The sequence below is a fragment of the Callithrix jacchus genome, chromosome 18 (assembly GCF_049354715.1).
Source record: "Callithrix jacchus isolate 240 chromosome 18, calJac240_pri, whole genome shotgun sequence".
NCBI classification, from domain to species: Eukaryota; Metazoa; Chordata; class Mammalia; order Primates; family Cebidae; genus Callithrix; species Callithrix jacchus.
The window spans coordinates 51,335,423-51,358,933 of record NC_133519.1 but is presented as its reverse complement, the minus strand read 5'-3'; the positions used below and the strand labels follow the sequence as shown (position 1 = coordinate 51,358,933).

General features: G+C 37.0%; 1 long non-coding RNA gene across 1 annotated transcript in view; it reads right to left on the bottom strand.

Annotated features, from left to right (window-relative positions):
• Positions 1 to 362: 362 nt before the first annotated feature.
• Positions 363 to 23,511, bottom strand: part of LOC144580107 (uncharacterized) — a 44,062-nt gene continuing 20,913 nt past the window's right edge. Inside the window, exon 2 of the long non-coding RNA XR_013529047.1 lies at positions 363 to 6,863. This is a non-coding gene — a long non-coding RNA (uncharacterized LOC144580107). The remainder of the gene's footprint in view (positions 6,864 to 23,511) is intronic.

Sequence of the window (23,511 nt, the reverse complement as noted above, 5' to 3'; positions counted from 1 at the left end):
AAAGTAAGACTTTTTGATAAAATACACTGATTGTATAAAACTGAGAATGAATGAGAATAGACCAGGGACTCCTGAAAAGTGACTAGAAAAATGCTGGAACCACAAGGGGCAGGCAGAGAATATAATAGATGAGTTTTAGAAGAGAAACCCCAGAATGCTAAACATCATATCATCAGATGCTGAAATTCATTTATAATCAGAGCAAGGCAGAGTAAAATAATAATAGATATTACTTATGCTTGTTAGACTAGCAAAGATTAAAAATGTGATGAATTAAGTATGTAGGAGTCTTCATGCCCTGATGGAGCAGCTCTCCTGGAAAGTAACCTGGCAGTATTTATTTAAATTAAGAGTATGCATGATTTATTTCTTTACTCAGTATGTATTTCAAAGTAATTCTAACACACTGGTCCACAAGAAGACCTGTTAAACGGTATTCAATGTGGCATCCTTTGTGACACTGGAAGTTACAGTCAGTCTACTTTCAGAAGAGTATATCAGGTATACATAGAATAAATGAAGAATGAATTATTAGGTGATTGGAAGAAACATATCCAGTGTACTCATATAACATGATTGAAGCATCGAAATATATTTGAGAAAAAATAAGATATTTAAGTTTTACACATAATATAAATTTATATATAGCGAGGAGCATGGGAAAAAATATGACACAGAACAAACAAATACATATAGAAATATCTTAACAGAAAGTACACATCATTTGTGGTTTCTCTTGCATTCTGAAACATAATTAGCTCAACCTTCAATACTGAAGATGTATACATGCACAACAACACGCGCAATTGTCATATGAATATATAGGGTTTTGGAGGAGACGGGCAATAGAAGATGTTTACTTGGCTTAGGGAACTCCTACTCTTCCCTAGAGCATTTTTGTTATGTGTTTTGGGAAAAAAAAAAAAAAACATAGACGTGAGAACAAATTTTCCAGAAAGAAGTACCTGAATGAATGATGTAGTAGATTTTATTTCTTTTTCATAGCCTCTCCGTGTTTCAGCCTAAATTGATGCTGGTGTTATGCTGGTTGGGACAAGGTGAATAAAAAATAGCAACAATTCTATATGTATTGGTAAATCATTTGTTTGAATGAAGGTAGGAAATAAATCGAAGGAAGATTCCCAGGCTTGCCACCATAGTAAGCTTTCTGCGGATCCAGTGCTGAGGGCTTGTGGAGGTATCTTCCTTGGTGAAGAAGGAGTTGTTGCATCTGGGCCCTTTTATTTTCCCTTTTTTCTTCCCTTTCTGTGGGATACTGAACATTTGGCAGGGGTCGGGGTCAGTCTTGATTTATTAACAATATTTTTGTGTGGATCTCTCTGCATACTTTCCATCACAGTTGCTCTGCGTATTGTAATATCTATATGTGACCTGTAACATTCTATTGGTAATATTTACCATGTCAAGTGAAATGTGGAGACTTAATTTCTATTTAGGTACCTTTCTTTTTCCTGCTGTTAAATATAACTGTCTCCGATTGTGTTAAAAATATTTGTTTCAATCGTCAAATATAATTATAAAGCTAATGAGGAAAAGATAGTGTAGTGTATGTATTCATATTTCCAACCTTTCTATTGTCTTTTTTCCTTGCTTGATGTTCTAAGTTGATTTTTGTGTCATATCATTCCTGAATATAGACCATCCTTTAGCCGATCTTTAAAATTAGGCTCCCCAGGGACAAATTATTTGAGCTTTCCATAACCACAGAATGCAGTTGCCACCTATGATAAGCCCATGGGCAATATGAGACTCAACAGTGAAACACTAAAAGGTGCTTCTAAGATCAAACCCAAAACCGGAATGCCCACATTCTCCACTTCTGTTCAGTCAGGTACTGAACGTCCCAGCCAGAGCAATTTGGCAAGAAAAAGAAATCGGAGGCGTCCAAATTGCAGAGAAAGAACAAAAGTCTTTGTTTGCAGATGTCATAATCATATATTAAACACCCTTAAAACTCCACAAAAAACTTAGAATAAACAAAATTAGTAAATTTTCAGGATGCAAAATCAACATACAAAATCAGATGTATTTTTATATGCTAACAAAATATCAGAAAATGAGATGTTAAAAATTCTATTTACAATAGCATCAAAAAGAATAAAATACTTAGGAATAAACTTAACCAAGGAGAAGAAAGACTTGTTCATCTGTTTATTTTTTATCACTTCTATTTTTCTGATAAGGTTTTCTATTTTCATTTATTTCAAGAAAACATGCAATTGAATTTTGAAGTATTTTTATAATGACTGCTTTAAAATTGTCAAATACTTCCAATATCTGATTTTCTTCTTGTGTTCGTTGATTTCCTTTTCTCATTTAAGCCATGTTCTTGATTACTGGATGTCATAAGTGATTGTTTCATAGTGTCCTGGGCATGTTTCCCATCGTGTTAAGAGACTGGATTCTATTTAGCTATTTTGTTTGGGCAGCAAGTCACACCTTTTAGGTTGGTACGTAGGTAGCTGGTATGTATGCTTTGCTGTGATGTATTTCCAATGGGAGGCTTATTTTTAGTATTTGCAATGTTATTTTGGTCATCTGGGTTTATCTGGTGCTGCAGATGCTCTTGCTGGTACTGCTGATACTGCCTTGGGAGGTAGAATGCATTTCCCTGATCGGGCTGCTTGGTGACTCCAGGTCGGCAGGGGTGTGGAGAGGTCCCCTTATCGGTGCCCTCCGGCTTGTGCCTTGGCGTGTGAGGAGGCTCTCACCTGAGGAAAAAGGGGTTGTCTGGATCATACTGTTAGCTGTTGTTGGGTCTCTTTTGCCTGTTCCACCAACCTGTTAGGTATTTCTGGGAAGGTGAGGAGTTTCTTGAGCACATAAGGTGAAGAGGCTTCCTTGACAAGGCCACTGGCTGTAACTGGATCTTGGTTCTAGTTTTAAAAGGCCTCTCAGTGTCTCTGAATGAGGGAGGAGAGTCTTGGCACATAAGGATGGATAACCCACACTCACAGCCACAAAAAAATCCAGTTTAGGCTAAGTGAAAACACAAAGAAAACTACACCTAGTCTCATAGAAATAACTTCCTCAAAATCAAGGAGGGAATTTTCAAATGTTAAAAACTGGCTCTATTAGCTTTCCAGGGCTGCATTAACGGAGTAACACAGGCAATGTACTGATACAACATGATTGAAGCATAGAAACATATTTGAGAAAAAATAAGATCTATGTTTTACACATACATATAAATATAGATGATATATAGAACAAAGGCAAGAGAAACCTTCCAGGGCCGTGGGTATGTTTGGCAATGGATAATCGTTTCATGGATCTATGTGCCCAAGACATAACATAGAACATTTGAAATTAATGGAGTTCACAAAAACATAGGAGTTGCTTTCAAGGAAAAAAATGGAGCCTTACTTACCCACAAATGTCACTTGTACCAAGTCTACAGAGTTAAATATTATTTTAAAAATAATCTCAGTCTCCTATTTAATAACTTTACACATTCTTAATCACAAGCATCTGTGTGCAGGCATTTAGGTGGATAATGTTTCGGATATGATATATTTATTAAGCCCTGTGAGCAATGTTAACAACAATTATACTCTTCATTTTAATAGAATGTTTATGTTTGATGTTAAAATAATTTCATTATCAAGATGAATAATAGGATTGACTTTGACAACTTTCTTAATTACTGATTTTGACAGGAAGCCAACACTAATTAGAATTTCATTTTTAAAGAATGATTACACTGTTTGTAATCAGCCAAACATCCTCAATTAAATTAGAGTTCTAATATTGCCCAAGTTGTCATTTTAATTACAGCATAATATATGTAGAAAATAAGCATTTATGTTAATTTTTAAAATAATGACTTTTAAAGAATTTATAGATGAATTTTTGGTAGTCTATTGCAATTTCTGCTATATGTGATAGAGATATAAAAATCATTTTTAGAACTTAAATTTCTAAAAATTAAACTTTTTGAATTGTGTTTGAAATAGAAAAGGTTTTCTTTCCTATGGGAGTAGACATTACAGTAAGGACCAACTAAACCAAAAGCTTTTGTTGTGATCCCGTATGTCTGACCCGTGGGTCACAAGTTGACAATGTTCCCACGTTTCACCCCTCCCTTGCCAACTTGTAGACCCTAGGGTTCCTAGTTCATTTCAAACGGTGCAGTCTGGGCTTCATTTTTGAAGAAACTACTAATTTCAGTCTGTTCTCTTTGTCCACGACAACCGTTAGTTAGCAGGTTTCTTGCCCATGATGAAACTGAGAGTCAGAGTAGCTCCTGTTAGGGGCCTCCAGCAATTGTAAATCACCCTTTTTTTCCCAGGGGTTCCTTTGTGTGCCATTGGGACTGTATTTCCTATATTCAAAGCTCGGTATTAAGTTGCCTCCTCACCAAAAAAATAGTGACTTTCACCTTACGGTGGGTTGTAAGACTCTTCTAGTGTCTAAGGAAATACTGTGTTGGTTCTGGAAGTACCCAGACGAGGCAGTATTGGAACTGTCCCTGTTGTCACCCATGGTGCAGTCTAGGCAATCTTTAATGTATCCCGCCGTACCTGGATTAATGCTTTGGACTTGGTGGAAAAGTCAGTACGAAAACTACAATAGAATGCCACCTGACCTTCGAAGGTAGACACTCTTAGCTCTGTGGGGTTTATTCAAGTGGGAATGCGGAGCAGTTCATTTGGCTGTTAGGGGTTCTGTCAATAGTAGCTTTAGTTAAAGGCTGCATCAGATATAGCAAACTCATTTAGCCTTAGAGTCAAGGTGGCCGGCAGATGGTGTGCTTTGTGAGAAAATTCCTCACGGGTTAAATGGTATAGAAATGAGTGTTGGTGTTAATGAGAGACAGTTTTCTGTGAGTCTCTTTTGTTTGTGCATGGCTTTATCTTTTTTTTTTTAAGATGGGGTTTCACCATTATGGCCAGGCTGGTCTTGAACTCCTGACCTCAGGTGATCCACCCACCTTGGCCTCCCAAAGTGCTAGGATTACAGGCGTGAGCCAGCGCACCTGGCCCTGTGCATGACTTTATCATACTGTGGTTTTGGGACTGTCTTTTCAGTTATATTTGTATAGTAAACAGCAATGGAAGATACAGTTTCTCATTCCAGGGCAGAGGACGCATGGATTTCCCGAGAAACTTAATAAAGACGTGTCATTCCAAGGCAAAGATGAGGCAGGGTTTCAGGCACCCTGATTTGAAAGATTGGTTGTTTTTCATACTGTGCCCTGAGTAATAACGTTATTTATAAGTGACCTAGGAGTTTCATGTCCTTTTCCAGAAATATGAAACTTTGTCAGGGTTAACTATTTATTTCGCAAGCAGGGTAAAAATCTCAGACATTTCACATTTCCTAGCAACCTTCCCACACTCTGTAATCAAAGCATTAATTCCTGAGGCCAGATTGGCAAGTCTTTGCACTAGGAAACAAAAGTGACTGCAAAGCAGTCATAGCTATTTGTGTTTAACTGTACATTTGTTCCGTCACTCTGTGGAAACACTAACCCCTGGGGCTCAGCGTCTTTTCCTCAAATCCAAAGTTCTTGAAAAGTCTGATATCGTAATTTCCTATGTATACAGTCACTCTAACAAATAGCCCTGAGTCCCCTGGGGGAAGGACGGAAGGAGTCATCACAGTGTTTGTTTACCATGACTTTATAAGTCCTTTTCTCTAGGGATGTGGTCATCTTTTCAGTGAATCAATTCAAGGTATGAAAACTGTTTCAGATCTGAATTGCTACAAAGCTTCTGACTTTAAATTGAGGTGTCTATCAATTGTACAGTCTCTTCGTTTGTGTAGGTTAAGCAAACCCTTTGTTAACTTCTTCTCCGTCTTGCCTCTAGGGAAGCCATATTACACTTACGGTCGTGGCTATCTCTTAGGGCTCCGATACCCTTAGAGATTGAAGTGACTAAGATCTTGCTATTCCTCGCAACGGTTGCAGACAGCTTGCTTCTGATGGTTAAGCACTCGCGTTATTGCCTCCGCTATGTCATGCCCTTTGCTGTCTGGATGGTCCCTCCTGTAGTAGCATCTCCTTCCGAGATGCCTGCAGAGGACATCCTTCACTTCTCAATAATGCCAGTACCTTTCTCACCCTGCTGACTCCTACCAACAATGATTTGTCTTCTGCAAATTATCATCCCTTGGTAGGCTCTTGATGTTACATGGTATCCACTAAAACATGCTAAGTTTTCTAAGTTTTTTGGAATATTTCTTCAACTTGCCGCAAGAGTTCTGTCATTTCTGTTTACTCCGTGTGGATCATTACTTTCTCTGAGCTTGGCAGGGCATTGCTAGCAGCATAAGGGTGCTGTCTTCTGGCACCCTTATCATGATGTTATTTTCTTATCACAGGAGATGGCTTCCATGTTTATAAAATTCACCAAATTTGTGTTCTGCCCTGCTTGTTCTAGCTCTTAGCAGATCCATTCCTTCCCAGCTCCTACAAGTACACGTGGGCTTAGTCCTACAGATCCTTAACGATAGAGAACCAGTCCTCCTTCAGGTAACATAGCAGTTTCTTTATCGAGTCAGGTTGTGACAATCCTATTTGTTGATCTTCTGGCCCTGACAGGAAGCAGAGACATATGCGGTGGAGGGGGGGTGGTGTGGGGGTCGGAGGAATGCTGTCTTCAGAGGCAGAGGAGCAGCTGCTTCTGAAGGTCCTGTGAGGGAAACAAGTCTAGGTTTTCATGATCTTCAAGTGCATCTACCCCAGTTTCTCAGGTTCATGTCTCAGGATCCCAGTCCTTCCAAATCAAAACGCTTACAGTGGCATAGCAGACTTGCTGTGTTTGAACGTTCATCTTGTTTTTCACTCCACCGCTCAGAAGGTAGTCTGTGATAGAATGTGCAGGTCTTAGGTTTACCTGGAATTAAAGAGGTACAATTTACAATAGGGGCAGGAGATACAAATCAGGGTCCCTCCGCACACCAGTAGGAACTGCAGGAGTTGGAATTGGAGCTTAGGCTCCTGAGGAAGGTGCCTGGCAAACAGATTCCAAGATGAATAGGGTTATAGCAAATATATCTGGCTCATCTCTAGATATTGTAGATGGAAAATTTAAGCAGGTGGTATCAGAGGTTATTTAGATTTTATTAGTAATTTGAGGAAGAGGGAAAGACTTCAGTGTCACTGATAGAGTCCAGTCAAATATTCAGACACTGGGCTACTTATTCGAGTAATTTGTTCTGAAATAAAGAGAAACGTAAGATACAGTTAGGGCATCAGCCAGTTTCCAAACATTGGGCCGGCAGGAACAGAGCAGGAGCTCTTCTGTTTCTTTGTGGCTCCATTCCTCTTTTTTCCCCTTACTGCCTGCAGATCTCTTTCTTTTTTCTTTCTCCTTTACCTTGTTTCTGCAGTGTGCTTTGATGGATAAAACATTTAGTTCATAAGATATACAGGAATAAAAAAAGGTAGCTGTATTACACAGAAATTGTGACTGATTAATATTGGGCAGGTGAGGAATTAAAGACATTATCTCTAACTCCTACAGAACTTCAATTTAGCAAATTGAAATTTTTTTTGTTTCCGGATGGCATCTAATTGGTTTGAGAAGAAGAATAGATTAGGCAGCCAGTGGTTAGCTGAACGCCTGTAAAAGCCTGACGTAGGGCTAAAGTAGAACCAAGGCTAATAATCATTCATTTATTAACATGGAAAATCTGCCTCCACATCAAGGAGAATGATGGCTATGAATATTTCAGCTGAAACATATTAGTAGAAGAAAGTGGATATGGACAATAGAAGACCATATATATGAGAATTCCTGAGATGCTAAAGGAACAGTAATTGATTATTAGCATACTTAAGATAATGCGACAGAATTAATTTCTCATTTGATCAAGAGTAAGATGTGAGTAGTGGTGCTTTAACATGGCAGACACGTATGTTTAAACAATATTGGTAATTCAGCAGAGTGTTCGTATTAAAACCAATAGTTAGAAGTCTGTTTACTTTGCTGCTTTATTGACTCTCCCTCAGGAATAAAGTCAGAGCCGTAAAGTCAGTAATTGCATGAACACTTCCGTTTAATATCCTAAAGGCTGCTGAAGTCTCAGCAGCTGGATTAGTTTCTGAAACTTGGAGAAGAATATGGACATACAGATGATTGTCATTTCCTTATTGAGTATACTCAAACTAACAGTGTATTCCTAATTCCGATGACCAATCTCAGAAAGCCATTTCCCTTAAACTTCTTTGGTATCAAAGCTTCTCCCAATAACAGGATGTTACAATCTGATACAAATTTAGAAAGATTATATGACATTTCAGAAAAAATGATCAACTTTCAGAAAGAAGTCAGAGTCCATTATTTTCTTTGGGAACATAGCGTCTTATTACAGAAGGAAATAAAAACCTTTTAAATTTCACATGACAAACGGAAACTGATTCAAAAGGATGCACGTCAGGCAACATTATCAGTAATAAGTCTTCGGTGAATGTCTGTATGTAGAACCTACTGCTGATGATGGAATTATACATGAACCTCTCTCTTGAGAGAATTAATGTCGAGTTCTATAAAAGCAACATCTGCTCGGTGTGAAGAGCAGGGTGCCAGTGTGGCTGTCACACAGCCATGCAGAAGAACAGCAGAGTCTGAGGGTGAAAAGAACCCTGTGGCAGAACACGTAGGGTCCTTTGGAACACAGTAAAGATTTCCGATTTCACATGAAGTGTAAAGATTGTAGACAGTGAAGAGACGCCACCAATCTGCATTTTGAAAGGGTTATTAGATTGTGTGTAGAGAACAGATTGTAGGGGGAATGGTGCTGTGAGATGTAATAAGAGAAACCAATATGGTGACTGCCGCATAGTCTGAAGAGCGACAGTGGTGCCTGGATTGAGATAGGAGCAGTGGAACCGTTGACAGGTGATCAGACCGGGGCTGTCTTCTAAAGGCAGAAGACCAGATATTCTGTTGCGTTATTAAAAAGACCAGTTAGGATGCTTCCAAAGTCTTTGTCCTGAGCAACTGTGTGATTGAGATGGACAAATAATGAAATAAGGAATTTGGGGATGGGGTATGATGGAGTTGGGATATCAAGATTTCTGTTTTGGGCTTGAATGCTTAGCGAAAAGATATGAGCCTATAGCTTGGGGAAATATTAGAATGAGGTAAAGATTTGGATTCAGCAAGATATATATGACATTAGATGTCATAGCATTATACCAATGATGGAAGTATTGCTGATTCCAGACAAAGCACAGTATTAGAGTGTAGTAGTGAGGAGAATAATTTGTAGAACTGAGCTTTAAAGCACTTCACCTTGAAACATTGATCTGGAAGAAGAGAGGATCCAGCAGAAAGACACGGGGGAGCCACAAGAACCCAACACAAACCCCACAACTCTCTATTGTATGGTAGGGCATAGAAACCATTGCGGAGTGTCCGCTGTATAGACACTGTTGAATGGTGTTTTCTTTACCTTCATGTGTTTGTTACAATGTTGATTATATATTTATTCATCTGTGTTCTTAATATCTACATTAAAACATGAATGCTTTGATGGTAGGCAGCATGTCTCTCTTGCTCACCGCTTAATAGGGTCCCATTCCTACCACAGTGTCCGGCATACCTAGGCATTAAAAAATAATTATTCCCGTTTTTCACAATGGGTTTGCCGCCAGTAAACTGGTGTTGTGAAAACTACCCCTAAAAGCCAAAATGGGAAAGGAAAAGACTCATATCAACATTGTTGCATTGGACACGTAGATTGGGACACGTTTACCACGCCGGGCCATCTGATCTACAAATGCGTGGTGTCGACAGAAGGACTATTGAAGGACTATTGAAGCACTGGAGAAGGGGGCTGCTGAGGTGGGAAAGGGCTCCTTCAAGTATGCCTGGGTCTTGGATAAACTGAAAGCCGAGCGTGCATGTGGGATCGCCATTGATACCTTCAGAAAAGGAGGAGAATGTTTTCTGGACCACTTTGGTTTTCTTTTTTGCATGTGGCAGCTTTTACGTTACTAGTTTTAAAAATCAGTACTTATTTTTTTTTTTTAATTACACTTTAAGTTCTGGGAAGTATGTGCAGAACATGCAGGGTTTTTTTGCATAGGTATACATGTACGTTTTAATGGAATCAACTTGGCCAAAAATCTGTCATGGAATTTTGAGACCCATTAAAAAAGTTTAATGAGAAAAAAGAAATTATCCATGATTGAATAAAATAGTAGTTTTTCATAAAAATATTTAATTTTATACTTTGAACATTTTTAATATTTAACTTTATATTTTTTTACAATGAATAAATATTTTATGTTAAAATATTTGTTCACACCTCCATTGCTTTCTTCAGTTCCATGCATTTTCTGGTATTTAAAATTTCATGTACATTTATTATTTTCCATATATTCTTAATTTTTCTTGACAAATTGTGTTATTTTATTTTAAAAATTTATACAACTGTCATATTGGGACTTTATAAGTATTCTCCTTTTCATTGAGTTTTAATTATTTTACATTTATATAAATTATGTTTCTGGACTATATCCTGAAGATAATTGTGTTGTGGCCTTGCTCTATGGTAAGAAGGATTCTAAGATGGCCGCTAGGATTCCCACCTCCTGGTATACATGCCCTAAATAATCCCGTCTCATTTCCTGTAAATGGAACCTATGATTATGATGAGCTGTATCTCTTAGGAGTAAGTTACTCATCAGTTAACTTTTAGTTAACGGAAAGGAATGTTGCCCTGAGTGGATCTGGTCTGAACAGGTGAAGCTTTTAAATGACAGTGATGCTTGAAGAGTTGCGCTCCTGCTGACCTAGAAGGAAAAAAACTACATTCGTAAGAAGACCATGTGGCAGGAAATTATAATTAGCCTCTAGGAGTGAGGCCTTTCATCTTATGACCCTGAGAAACTGACTTGTGCCAAGAAACAGTTACTGTGGAAGAAATATCCGAACCTCAGAAGAAACCCCAGCCCCGGCCAACACTTGAGTTTCGCCTTGTGAGACTGAGCAGTGGCCTCAGCTAGGTGGGCACCCAGACAGCTAACCCACGGCAGTGTGAGATAGTAAATTGTTTTGTGTTAGGGTGACGGGTCTGTGGTAACTTGTCGTGCAGCAATGGAATACTAATGCCCTCTCCCATTCAGAAACGGGAATAACTGGATTGACAGGGGTAACTGGTCTGGAGGCATTTTAAGTCGGGGCCCGTGTTTCTGGCCTCTCTGTTACAGGGGTAGCAAGTGGTCTTGTACTAGACCCCAGTTTTGGTCCCTAGGAGTGGTTGCTTAGGCCAGCTTCTGTGTCACTTTCGATTCTACCTTTGGGCCTTCTTTCATTTTTTATGACGTGATTGATATTTTTCGGGAAACAACCCTCTGAGTCTACAGTGTGCATTTCAAAAGTGGGGCCAAGAGGCCTCATTTAATTTGAATTTCCTCAGTCCCTTGGAGTCCAAGCTGGAGGGAGTTTTAATATGACACTTACTAAAAATAACTTTGTTTTTTAATGATTTTGGGGGAGATTCATTCTGTGCTCCAAAAGTCACATCCATAATTCATTTTATGACAAACCTCTCTCCTTTAAGAGTGTTGCTTAACATGTGCCAGTATTCATGTGATTTTTTTTTAGAAGCCAGTTAGTGAAGCTGGGAAGGTCTATCAGATGTAGCCTTACATGTTTTTGGGGTTTGAAGAAAAGGCCTCACTCTGACAGCCTTGCTTAAACTTCAGCTCGAGACCACTTGTGAGTCCTAGAGATACTCCGGTAAACATAGTGCCTGTCAGCATACAGTGTTGTGCACTTAACTTGGGAACAGGGTATGTCTCGTGCTAAATGTTCTGACCGCAAACAAGGAACATGTAGAGGTGACAGTGCCGTTACATCTGACCTTGGTCATGGCGATGGCATGAGTGTCTGCCTATGCCCAAACTCGTCGACTTGTGTGCATGAGATATACATAGCTATTTGCATATCCGTCGTGGTCAGGTAAAGATGTTTGGCACTCATTGCCAGGTTGAGAGACCAAGGAAGAAAAGCTTTCTTTTCCAAATCAACAAGTCATTGTGTAGCTAAAAGAAGCCATGTGTTACTGTGCGTTTCTCCAGAATGTGTCCTTAGTCAGGCGCACAGTCACGAGGTGCCGTTACTGTCATCCAGCTCCTGCTGCAGGAATTACGTTGGCCAATTCTGCCTCTACACACACGTGTTCTCACCATCCCAGCCTCCAGCCGTGGCTTCCCCACAGCTGCGACAGAGACAGTAACAGTTAGTTGGTCTGCTCCCGGCTTTTCTTCCCTAGTATCAGTCTCCTCACTTTTCTTCCAGCCTCCTCCTGCCAGCCGACCTCAGAGCAAAGAAGCATATTTTAGCTTTTTGTCATGATAGCACACCAAGGCACTATTTCTATTTCAGATGTGTGTTTGTAAATACACACATACACATAACATACACCAAAATTGGCAGAAAACACTGATAACATTATTGTCTCGTGATTCTATGGATCAGAAATTTGAGCTGGACTCAATTGGATGTTTCTACCATGGCTCCCAACGGGAGGCTCTCACACGGCTGCAGCCATGTGGAGGCTCGTTTGAGGACACATGGCCTGAGGTGGTCACACCTGCATAGTAGGTGGTTAACGTTAGATGTTATCTGAGCAGCCTGGACTTCTTCACATGTTGGAAATATTTTTAGGGAGTAAGTCCCAATGCAAACAGAGCTTTTTAATATCTATTTTTGTATGACATTTGATTTCGTCCTATGGGACAAAGCAAGTCACATGGTCAAACTCAGGCTCACCGTGGAGGTGACTACGCAGGACACGTGCATAGATACAGGAAGGATCACTGGGGTCGTTACTCCAACGGCTTTCAGAGTCTGAATAGTTAGGAACACCCTTTAACACTAAGACGACGAGTTGAACATGCTGTGGCTCCTAGCCACACTATAGAAAATTTCTGGTGCCATGCCTGGATTTGTTATGTGTGTCCTTCGATGCAAATTGGACCATCTGTTTACCCTCATGGAGGTCACCTTTGTTACAAAATATTTTTTTCTAGACCACCACCAGGTCTGATCTAAATTTTTTACTGGTTTTCTGTTAGCCTGCACTTTTGAGGTCCAGCAATTATATCATTTTATTCCATGTGAATTTCTACAGTTACCCTCCTTTTATAGAACACTTTATTCTAAGGATGTCCTGATGTTACTTTCTTCTGTCCCACTCAGGTGCAGAGTGCTTTCTCTACCAAAGAAGAGACAGTCTCTTTGGGCTTATAATAATGACTGTGAATATTTTCCCCCAAATAATTTGTACTTTTCTTTTGGAAGAAAGATTTCTGAGCAACTTCATATAATAGTAAACCTAATTCAACTTAAATAACCATATTTTTGAAGAAGTTGGTTTGAAATTATCCTTTCCTATTTCTGCTAATGACTTTCTAATAAAAATTGTGAGCTACTGACCTATTTATAAGAATTAATTTGTAACATAAATCAGTCCGACCGATTATTGTCCTCAGTGTATTTCAAACTAAGTCAGAATAAAGGAGCTACTTTTGTCTTTAGTAGATATTAGAAAATAATCCTTGAAATTCCACTAATTATATCTTCTCCACACTGAGTGATGATGAGAGTTTGAGCACAGAGAAAAAAAATGAAGATAATCTAGAGAAAAGAAAATTCTAATGACTTTTGAGTTATTCTGTTCAATTCTAGGTGTTACTGTTTTTTTCTAGCTGCATTTACCAATAATTACATTTTTATATATTTGGAAATGTATTTTTCTCTGTGGCTTGCAATGAATATTGTTCTTGATTAATAAAAAGGTGCAATACAATTATTAATTCCAGGGATAAAGGATTCTGCTGGAGGGAATATAGCAAGGGAAGCTTAATTATAATTACATATTAGTGAAAACTAATGGCATTTTTATGGTACATAGGGTTTATGTTTTCCTATGGCATGTTCATTCTCGATTCATGCCGTTTGTGCAAAATGTACCTCTCTGTCCTCCTCCATGCCATCAGTCTTCCGTTTGGTCTCCCTCACGTTAGCCACAAATTCTGCTTATAGGGATTTGTGGCTGGCTTTGATATAGGTTCTATACTCAATGCTAGAGAACAGTCATTGGCAAGATGTGTTTCCTTTACTCAGAGTTTTTCTTTGTTTTGTTTTGTTTTTTGTATACTTTAGGAAAGGAGACATACAGTCATTAGAATGCAATACTGTGAAAGCTGGCAAGGGAAATTCTTGGGGTGATGGAAGTCTTCAATATCTTTATTGAGAAATGCAGATACATACATTGATCAAAACTCATATAATGATAAATGAATTTGTAGCATTTTGTTGTGTATAAATTACGTCTGGATAAAAGTTCATCGTAATGTGCTGCAATAAGAAGGTTAAAGAAGCGTGTGTTTGCTGATGACAGTTTTGCCCCAATTCCTTTTTATTTTTACTTTTCCTCTCTTTAGGTTTCTTATTACATATAACCTTTAATAAATCCTAACTCTAGACTTAAATTTGATCAAACATTCTTCTAGTGGGTCATGAGTGTCAGAACAAAAAAATGTTCTCAGGTAATTTCATAATATGCCTGACAGTATGCAAAACTATACTAAAAAGTAAAACTAGGAAAAACATGTAAAATTAGTGAGTAATTTTGGGAGATAATACAGGGAATAATTGATAAATGGTAAATTGAGACTGAGGAAGTAAGAGTCAGGAAAACTTTACAGGTTAAACACTCACACACTTCATTTTATAAGTGTTTAAACTTCAGCTTAGGCATTCTGCTATTTTGTTTTCGATCTACTTTATAGATAATCCTTTTACATTTGTCTTGATCTTTCCTGTATAAAATAAGTAGAACTCAGAATCTAATGAAGTAACTCCAAGTTAAAACAAGAGCGTTGTAACCACCATCTGGAAAAGTGACCTGTCTATGACCTCCCCAGTTACATTTTACTCCACGCTCTTTGATGTGGAGCTAGAACCTCACACCAGGAAGTGATTTCTATGCAGAAAAGTGATATGCATACATCTCTAGGGAACCATCTTCATTTATTCATTCACCGTGCATGTTTAATAAGCAGTTCAATAAAATAAGTGTACAATACTTACATATTTATTTTCCAAATAATTTTTAGATGCAGATTTCAGCTTTGCAATTTGTAGCACAATTTAAGTGCCGTAACTTAGATTTTAATTTGAGTTTAAAGTATTGACGGTATCTTAAACATTATATTTTAAAAGTACCTTATATTTTATCATAATATTTCTTCAGCATGCTTTTTGAACTTATATTCATTTACAGATTATTATTCAAAAAACCATATGCAGGGCTTGTTGCAACTTTGAAAATGTTACGTCTGTGGAAATAGATGTTTTTTTAAATGGCTGCATTGAATTGGCAAAGCCAGGCTTTCCTGTTCTCATTTGCCAATGCCATCCTTTGCTTTGAACAACCACATGTCTCAGGCTGTCAAAATTTAGACAATGACAAAGCAAATGAATCTGGATTTTCAGTTCACCCTAAAAAGCAACTGCTTTTGGAAACATTTTATAGATTTAGTTATGTAAGAATAGATCTTGAAAGATGCTTTTCTTTTTTATAAGAAATAGTCCTGAAATTGCAACTTGTCCCCAAAGCACTGACACCTTCAATATTTCCTTTTCTGTATACTTTAAAATGAAATAAATTTAAATAAAACAATATTATCTGTAAATTATTATGAAATAATCACCATACAGCTTTCATTTTCTTGTTTGTAATTTCTAATTGGAAAAATTTTGACTTATTTGAGAAATGTCTTGTATTTTAATTGAACTCACAAAATGCAGATATTAATTGATTTATCAAATCAGAGTTTCTTATGAAATTACTGTTACAATTTTGCAAAGCAATTTACTTAAATTATCTTAAGAAAAATGCAAAGTAATATAAAAATATAAGAGAATTCCTCTTTCAAATTATTGTCATATATGAAAAAAATAGATTTTCAAAAGAGTAAATAGTTCAGTTTACTTTAATCTAAAGTCTGTCCTCAGCTTTTCAAAATCAGTGCAACAGGGAGAATAAAATGCAAAGTGTGAAACAGAATAATTTCATGTGACTGAATAGAACAATCATTTTTCAAGTGATAGGCTGAAATTTTTTCTATATGTTTAAATCAACACTATTAAAGAGTTAAGAGAAGGTTTATGGTGTTTTTATTTTACTTTAAAAGGGTAAGTAATGTTTTTGGAATAGTCTTTTATAATTTTTCTAAGTACTGTATTTGCAAATGTGTTGACTGCATGCAATTCTAAGTTGTATATATACATATATTCTTCTATGATAGATAATGTTATATTATGTTGAAATAATATAGCCAACAAATTTTGGTCGGTGTCACTCAATCTGGCTATTTCCTGGTGTTTGCAGTACCTGTTGTTGGAACAAGCCACTCTAAAATTGAGTGGTGTAGACCATTTTATTATTTATTATTATTTACTGTATCTCTGAGTTAGAGATTCAGAAATGAAACAGTGAAGACAGATCTCACCTTCACAATGTCTGGAGCATCAGCCATCATAGCTGGTTAAAATACTGTAGCTGGGCAATGCAGTTCCATGTGGCTTGTTTACTTACCTGTTGGGCTCCTACTGAGATGGCTGAGGACAGGTGGTGGTGACAGAAGTATGTCAGCTAGTAACGTGGATGCTGAGGAGTGTATATGACAAAGCTTCATTATTCAGCTTCGACAGTTCTCGCTGGAGTACTTTCTCTGGGAACACTTCCTCTGGGAGCCCCGAGAGTGCCGTATTGGAGAGGCCATATACGGACACTCCAGTCAATAGTCCCTGCTGTACGCATTCTGAAACCATCCCCGCTGATGATCCAAAGCACGACAACGAGTGTGTCTTCAGAATGAAATGAAATCATCTATAACCGATAAGGGTATCCGAACAAAGGGTTTGTGTGTGTGTGTGTGTGTATAATTATTGAAAAGATACTTCAAAAACTCAAGTCCTCTTTGTTATTAATTGTTGTCAACTATGTTAAAGCCATTAAAACATTGCCTATAGGCCGGGCGCGGTGGCTCAAGCCTGTAATCCCAGCACTTTGGGAGGCCGAGGCGGGTGGATCACGAGGTCAAGAGATCGAGACCATCCTGGTCAACATGGTGAAACCCCGTCTCTACTAAAAACTACAAAAAAGTAGCTGGGCATGGTGGCAGGTGCCTGTAATCCCAGCTACTCGGGAGGCTGAGGCGGGAGAATTGCCTGAACCCAGGAGGCGGAGGTTGCGGTGAGTCGAGATCGCGCCATTGCACTCCAGCCTGGGAAACAAGAGCGAAGCTCCGTCTCAAAAAAAAAAAAAAAAAGAAAAACATTGCCTATAATTCAATAATTATGATAATTATTCCTTTTGATAAAGCAGATTATTTCTAAAATTGTGAGCCTACTAATTTTTAAAAATTTTGTATTTTGTCCAAAAAAGAATCAACAATCTTTCCATATTTTATGCTGTCTCTGTTCATTATTTGTGTGGCTTAGACATGGCAGTATTTTAGTACTGTTAGGCTTTCTTCTTTACAAATATGTATTATCTTTGTTTTCACTTTTTCTTTCTTTTTAATTGTTGCTAGACGTAAACGTTTTCTGCGGAATTTCCTTTTGAAGAAAATATCTGTTCTCTCAACTTCTCTTAAAGGGTACTTTGTAAGTTTATTTCATTCTACAATTATTATTTTCACTTAAATACAAAATTTCCTTTTTGATAGGTAACAGTTGACTCTTTTAAATAAGGAAGATATATGTACAGTATGGCTTCTCAGATGCTAAACTGAGAGATGAGGAGATGCAGGACTCCCATTTCTGAAAAACTTGGTGATGGCAAATAGAAATGAGGTAGATGTTGTCCAAGATTCTTTTTTAGGGAGTGTTCAGATGTGGCATCTCATAAGCGTACACAGGTTTTATTTCATATGTTAATTGATACTTTATGGAAATAGTGTTTATAAACCCATTCTAAAAAATGAAAATCACACAAAATAGATCTCCAGTGCATAGAAGGGAAATGCTGAAAAACTTCAAGTAGAAACAAAATTATTAAAAAGATAGCTTGTCATTGTAAACAATAATTTACATGTTTGTGTTTTACACAATAGAACACATTCAAATATTATATGGCGCTAGTTAAGTTTCAGTGTCACATCAAGTCCAGTCATTCAGTATTTTAAAAAAAAAAGACAAATGTAGTTGTGATACTATCTTAAATACCAGTCATTTTCACATTATTGATTCTACCCATCCATGAATATGAGGTGTGTACGCATTTGACTGTGTCATCTGTGATTTCTTTCTGCAGTGTTTTGTACTTTTCCTTGCAGAGGTCTTTGACCTCCTTGGTTCAGTATATTTCTAAGTATTTTCTTCTTCTTCTAATTTTTTTTTTTTTTTTGCATCTGTTGTAAAGGGGTTGAGTTCTTGATTTGATTATCAACTTAGTTGTTGGTGGTGTATAGAAGAGCTATAGATTTGTGTACATTAATTTTGTATCCAGAAACTTTGCTGAATTCTTCCATCAGTTCTGGGAGGTTTCTGGAGGAGTCTTTAGGGTTTTCTAGGTAAATGAGCATATCATCAGCAAACAGTGACAGTGTGACTCCGTGCTTGCTTTCTTTCTCCTGTCTGATTGCTCTGGCTAGGACTTCGAGTACTATGTTGAAAAGCAGTGGTGAGAGTGGGCATCCTTGTTTTGTTCCAGTTCTCAGAAGGAATGCTTTCAAGTTTTCCCCATTCAGTATTATATTGGCTGTGGGTTTATCATAGATGGCTTTTATTATATTGAGCTATGCCTCTTGTATGCCAGTTTTGTTGAGCATTTTCATCATAAAGGGAGGCTAGATATTGTCAAATGCTTTTTCTTTCCCATCAAAATACCACCATCATTCTTCACAGAATTAGAAAAATTCTGAAATTTACATGTAATCAAAAAAGAGCCTTCATAGCCAAAGCAAGACTGAGCCAAAAGAACAAACCTGGAGGCACCACATTACCTGATTAAGCTGTGAGGATGCAGAAGTTTAAGACTGACAATGGACTTTGAGGACTCAGGGGAAAAGGGCGGGAAGCGGGTGAGGGATAAAAGACTACAAATATGAATCAGGGTGATCTGCTCAGGTGATGGCTGCGCCGCACTCTCACAAATCACCACGAAAGGACTCATTTAACCAAACACCAGCTGTTCCCCATTAATTTACAGAAATAAACCCCAATAATTGTCTGTTACATATTTTCAACTGGAAATGAAGGAGCCAGAAAAGCATCTCACAGAGTAAGTTTCACTGGCTAGAGAAGCAACAAAATAGCTGAGAAACTAATAATTTATCCTGTAGCTGGAACAGCGGAAACCCTGCTGAATGGAAGAATGAGTAAGGCAAATCATAGCGTTGCCACTTTTCAGCATTACGGTAGCTTGTCAGTTTCAAGATTTAGCTGCAAACAGCAAGTTAACGTTTGGTCTATGGTCAGATTTACAAAGGCGGCTGAACTTGCTGTTTTGCTTCCTTCTTTCCCTTCAGTGTCAGACCCAAATTATCACTCGAGAAGACATAAACGTGTATTGGTGTGTGTGCCGGGGGCGGAGCAACAAGAGTGCCGACATAATCAAATTCTAAGTAGTTTTTTCATCTCCTGATTTATCCTAGAACTGCCCTGTTAACATTTGCTCTGATGGCGATAGAGCAATTGTGCAATAGTGGGTAAAACTATTGATTCCTTCACACAAAATTAGGCCGTGAAACTGAACTGTATTAGTAGTCATTGTATTCATTACTGCCACACATTGGCTGACTGAAAAGAAAAAGATCTAGTTTCAATTAAGAATGTCCTGAAAGAAAGTGAACATTACTAAATTTTACTAAATTTAGATACTTGTTAGCATATGTCTACTTTTTAATACGTCTCCTGAGATTTAAACGCCATAGCATAATCTGCACATATTGACAGCAGGCAATTTAATGACTTTTGACATGTGTATACACTACTGAAACCATTACTACAATTTAGATGATGAGCAAATCTGTCAGCCACGAAACTGTCCCCATGCTCTTGAGTAATGAATCTCTCTCACCTTCCCAAGCCACCTGTCCCTTTCCCTGTCCCCTGGAAACCAATGGTCTGTTCACTCTAGTTTAGTTTGTATTTTCTACAATTTCATGTAAATGTAATTTTATAGTATATGCTTTTATCTTTTCTTACATGCATAGTCATTTTTATATTCATTCATGTTGTGTGTGTCAGCATTTCATCCCATTTTATTGCTGAATACTCTTCTATTGTATAATTAATTGGCATATTGTATATCCATAAACCTGTAATGAGAATTTGCTCATTTAAATTTTTTTTCTGTTCTAAAGCTGTTATGAAAGTTTGTATACACAATCTAATTGGACATATGCTTTTAAGTTTTCCTGGGTAATACCTGGAAGTAGAATGGCTGAATCACATGGAAGGTGTATGGTTAACATTTGGGCAACTGCCGAACTTTTTCCAGGGAGCTGTATAGTTTTCCATTCTCATTAATAATGTATAAGGGTTCTCATGCCTCTGGGTTCTTCACCAACACTTGGAAGTTCTTTAAGAATTAGACATTCAAGGCCGGGCGTGGTGGCTCATGCCTTTAATCCAAACACTTTGGAGGCCAAGGCGGGCAGATCACCTGAGGTCGGGAGTTCAAGACCAGCCTGACCAACATGGTGAAACCCTGTCTTTAAAAAAAGAAAAAAGAAAAAAAATTAAACATTCAAGTAGGTGTTTAGGGTTTCTGAAAGAGTACTTTTAATTTGCATATTGCTAATGGAAAATATTGGTGTTGCTTATTTGCCATCTGTATATCTTCATCAGTGAAGCAAATGCCCAAATCACTGTCTATTTTTATTTGATGATTTTGTTTTTATTGAAGTTTGAGAGCTCTTAGTATATTTTATATATAAATCTTTCAGCAGATGGGTGACTTGAAAACATTTTCTTTTGGTGTCTTTCCTTTTTATCCTATTAATGTATTCTGAAAAATGGAATTGTTAAAATTTTGGTCAAGACAAGTTTATCATTTCTCTTCTTTAAGAAACTGCCACTTGAGGGCAAAGGACATGAATAGACACTTTTCAGAAAAGACATACACGTAGCCACCAAGCATATAAGAACACTAATCATTAGAGAACTCAACAGTACTAATCATTAGAGAAATGCAAATCAAAACCACAATGAGATACCATCTCATGTCAGTCAGAATGGATATTATTAAAAAGTTAAGAAGTGGCAGATGCTGGTGAGGCTGTGGAGAAAAGGGAATGCTTATAAACTGCTGGTGGGAATGTAAATCGTTTCAGCCATTGTGGAAAGCAGTGGGATGATTTCTCAATAAACCTAAAACACAAGTATCATTTAACTCAGCAATCCCATTATTGAGTATATACCTCCAGGAATATAAATTATTCTTCCAAAAAGACACATAAATGTGCATGTTCACTGCACCACTATTCACAATAGCAAGACCTGGAATCAACGTAAATGCCCACCACAGTAGACTGGACTAAGAAAAATGTGGTGCATATACACTATAGAATACTACATAGCCATAAAAAAGAAGATCATCATATTCTTTGCAGCAACATGGATAGGGCTGAAGGCCATAATCCTAAGCATATTGCAGAAACAGAAAACCAAATACCACTTATAGAGGAGGCCATTATGCTAGGCAAACTGTTACAGGAACTGAAAACCAAATATCACGTGTTCTCACGTGTAAGTGGAAGCTGAACTTTTAGTTCAGCAAACATGGATGCAGCAAAGGGAACGACAGATATTGGGACTCGACTGAGTGGAAGTCCCAATATCTGTGGAAGGTGGAAGGTGGGAGGAGGAAGAGGACTGAGAAGATAGCCGTTAGGTACTATGCTTATTATCTGGGTGACAATCTGTACACCAAATCCTTATGACATGCAATCTAGCTATATAATAAACCTGCACATGTACCCCTGAACCTAAAATAAAAAAATATATATATATAAAAAGGCTATTAAATACTGTAAGAAATTCTTTATATACTTCAAACACAGCAAAATGTTAAATGCAGAAGCAAATACAAAAAGTCAGCTGTCTTCTATTAAGGTACATGTTAAAGAGACTTGCTAAAATGTAACTCAATGCCAGTCTTCTCACTATTGCTTTGGAAAACAATTGTTTTTTATAAAATATATCATATTAATACATGGCAAGTTTATTATTGTTGTTTAAAATAAATTAAGACATATATATTTTAAAATTTTTCTCAGTTCAAATTTCCAATATGGTAAATACTAATATATACATAGTCCATATAAATAATATTTCTTTTTTTGATCTGAATTTTTAAATATATAAAGGATATTAACATCAATAAGTTTAAGAAACACTAATTTAAGACAAAAACAACATGGAATAGAGATATTTCCCTTCTACTCATAAGAAAATTAATTACCAGATAAGTCAAGAAATTTGTCTAATCTTTCATCTAGAATATGATAGAGCTTGAATTTTGACCAGGACATTGATTTAGAAAATAGTTTTGGAGAGTAATAAAAAATTAAATATATAAGGAAAAAGAAAAAAAGATTTAAAAAAAGAAATGGTATATTATATCCTGATACTGAGGGAAAAGGGGAATAATAATATCCAATAATTAGACTTTTTTTTTAGTGGAGGGAACTTTCAGTAAATGTCTGTACTTTCTAAGCCTATTTTGTTGTAATTTCTGGGAGATTTTATTTTTATTGTTTTGGTTTCAATATTGATTTGGGAATTACTCTTCACTTTATTGTATGTTATTTTTAGATTTCTCTGTCAAAATTTCATTGAGAGAAGTTAAGACAGGATAATTTCCTTTAAGCTACTGATGGCTTCAGGAAATTTTAAGGGCCTTTTTCTTTACTGATGTTCTGTTATTTCTTTTCTTCCATCAATTTCTCTTTCCTTTAAGCACAATTCTTTCATCTGGTACATTAAGTGGTCTTAGTTTTCTGAGGGCTTGCTAGAGCCATTGTCTGGAACATTTCAAATACTTTCTCCAAGCTTCACTTTCAATGTCATTTCTTTTCCTGATGATTTAAATCTTGTTCTACTGTCTCAATAGAACAAATATAACTTGTCATTAAATTTGTTAAAGGAAAAAACATGATAAAATGATTTTTGATACAAATTATAGGTAAAGATGATTTTTGGATGGCATTATAATCACCATAAATCTTACCATTTACTAACGGATGCTAGCATTCATTATGCTTATTTTTTGTAAAAATGTTATTAAATTTAAGATGCATCTTTTTAAAATTGTGTGCTGAATTCTTGCTAATGCTAGACACTGATCAGACATTGAAGACACAGTAGTGAAAGCAGAATTTGATAGAGCTTACATTCACATTATCACAGATAAAAACACATTAATTTTAAAACTTAACTAAATCTTATTGCAGCCATTCATAATTGTAGTATCATCATGAAAGTAAAACAGGAATGGCCGTGTGGC